The sequence below is a fragment of the Struthio camelus genome, chromosome 31 (genome assembly GCF_040807025.1).
Source record: "Struthio camelus isolate bStrCam1 chromosome 31, bStrCam1.hap1, whole genome shotgun sequence".
Lineage (NCBI taxonomy): Eukaryota > Metazoa > Chordata > Aves > Struthioniformes > Struthionidae > Struthio > Struthio camelus.
Window position 1 is genome coordinate 888,066 of NC_090972.1, and position 2,500 is coordinate 890,565.

At 77.7% G+C, this 2,500-nt stretch overlaps 1 non-coding gene across 1 annotated transcript; it reads left to right on the forward strand.

Annotated features, from left to right (window-relative positions):
* Positions 1 to 2,068: 2,068 nt before the first annotated feature.
* LOC138063108 (5.8S ribosomal RNA) lies at positions 2,069 to 2,221 on the forward strand. The gene has a single exon (XR_011136701.1). It is a non-coding gene; the product is annotated as a 5.8S ribosomal RNA (ribosomal RNA).
* Positions 2,222 to 2,500: the final 279 nt, after the last annotated feature.

The following is a 2,500-nucleotide window of genomic DNA, read 5'->3' on the forward strand; positions in this document are numbered from 1 at the left end:
GCCCGCGGGAGGAAGCGGCGGGTGGAGACGCGAGCGAGATCGCATTCCGGGTTGGGACGGGTCCCACGGGTCCCCACTCCTAAGCTGTGGGGGGCGGACCCGGGGCGGGCTGCGGCGGAGCAGCCCGTCTAGCAGAGGCGGTGCGGACAGGCGTTCCGGGACGGCGCGCGGGGCGGGCGCCGCGCCGCGGCGGACCCCAAGCGGGGGCGTCGCGCGAGGCCACGCGAGGCGACGTGTCGTGCCCGAGCGGGCGGCCCAAACCACGGCTCTCCTCCCGGGCGCAGCTGCCACCCGGCGCCGGGTTACTGAGGGAAACCCCGGGCCCCGGGAGGAGGACGAGGTCGTGGCGGTGGGTGTCGGGCGCACCCCGCGGGTGGACGCTCCGCCGAGGGGCGCTGGAGCCGGCTGGCGGGTGCCGGGTTCCCCTCCGCGCCCCGCCTCGTCGCTGCCGCTGAGGCTGCCGCCGTCGCCGCGAGGCGGCGGTGGCCCGGCGGCGGGCGGCGGCGGGGGAGGCACCCCCGCGGGGATTTCAGGTCGTTTCCCTCACCCCAGGGCCAGGTACCTAGCGTCCGCGCTTCTCCTGCCTCCCCTCGGTGACCCACCCGTGTGGTCCCGTGTGCCAGCGTGCTCCTCCCGGGCGCTGCGCTGCGCGTGCCGCACCGGCCGTGCCCTGCCGGCCTTCCACGCTTCCTCCTCCCCTCCCTTCCCCCCCCCCCCACACCGCTCCAGCCGCCCCACGCCGTGCCGTGTGGGGGCCGCGCTGCGAGTCGGCCGGGCCGGGGGCGGCGGGGGGCGGCGGGGGGGGGGGGCGCGCTGGGAGGAAGGAGGAGGGCCTCCGGCCACCGCGGCCGCCGGTAGCGGCCCCCCCGGGTAGGGATGGCCATGGGCCCCGGGCTCCGGGCCCGAGGGTTCTCGGTCGGAGAGCCGGGCGGGGGTTTAAAGACTCGGGCGGCCCGATGCGACCCGGGGGGCAGCCGGGCGTGCTGCCGGAGGGGCCGGGGGGTCGGCGCGCGCGGGCGCCGCACCCCCCCATGCCCGCCGGCGCGGCCCGTGCATGCCCCGCGGGCAGCCGGGACGGAGAGGGGTACCCTGCCCCCTCTCTCCGCGGTCTGGTCTCGGCGGAGAGACGCCGCGCGGTCGGCTTGCGCCGGCCTGCCTCGAACGCGCGACCCCGGCGCGAGCGCGTGCTCGCCGCCGGGACGGCGAGCCCCCACCGCGGGTGGTGCGGACGCCGAGCCCCAGCGCATCCCTTCTCCTCCCTGGCCGGTGCTCTCAGTCTCCCGCCGTGGCCGTCGGCGGCACCCTTCCTTCCCTCCCCCCCCGCCCTGCCCCGGCACTCCGCCATCCGGCGCGCCTGCCTCGCTCTGCCCGACCCGGCTTCGCTGGGCGGCAGGCGGGCGGCGGGCGGGCGGGCGGGGGCGGCCCCTCCCGGTCTCCGCGTGGAGGCGGGGAGAGCGGGCGCCGTTCCCCGTCCGTCCCGCCTCGCCCGTCTGCCTGCCGCCAGGCGTCTGCCCGCGGAAGGGACGGGCGAGTGCGTGGCGTCGCTCGGGAGGCTGCGTGTGTGCAGGCGGGTGTTGGGTGCCGTCTCCGGGGCGGCGGAGCTGGAGGCCGGTGAGGCGAGCGAAGGAGCTCGGAAGCGTGCGGCTGGCGGGTCGCGGGCGCGCGGGCAGCGGGTGGCGCCGCTCCCAGCGGCGGCCGGGCTCCGACGCCGGGGCTCCGCGGGGACCCACACCCCGGTCCCTGAGGCAGGTGGCGCGGCTGGCGCGCCGCTCCCTGCTGGGCCAGGCCGAGCCGGGCGCCTGGGCCGGACTCGAAGCGAGAAAGGGGTTGTCCCAGGTCGGGAGCGAGGGCTCCCCGCCCCTCTCGTTCGGGTCTGTTCTCCCCCCCCCCCCCCTTTTTTTTTCCCTCTGTGCTTGTACGGTCAGTGAGGCGTGCCCTCTCTCTCCGCTGTCCCTTGCTCAGCAGCCGGCGTCGGCGTGAGGAGGGAGGCAGAGCGGATGGGGGCCCTCAGGGGGCTGCGAAAGCTGCCCGGTCCCCCCGCGCGCGCGGTGGGGACCGAAACCGAGACAACTCTTAGCGGTGGATCACTCGGCTCGTGCGTCGATGAAGAACGCAGCTAGCTGCGAGAATTAATGTGAATTGCAGGACACATTGATCATCGACACTTCGAACGCACTTGCGGCCCCGGGTTCCTCCCGGGGCTACGCCTGTCTGAGCGTCGCTTGACGGTCAATCGTCACCCCCATTGCCGCGTTGGCGCAGCGGTGTGCCGCCCCTCGGGGGGGGGCCGGGGGGGGCGGCGGCGGCGGCGAGTCGGTGGGGGGGCGGCGGCGGCGGTGAGTCGGCGGCGGCGGCGGAGCCGGGACCACCGGTGCGTGCACCGGTGGCCCCGGTCTTCCGGCTGGCCTGCCTGCCCGGCTCCGGCCGACCGTCCGCCTCCACCGTCCGCGGCCGGCGTGCCTTGCCCTGCCCTCCCTCCCCTCCGAGCCCGGTGGCCACC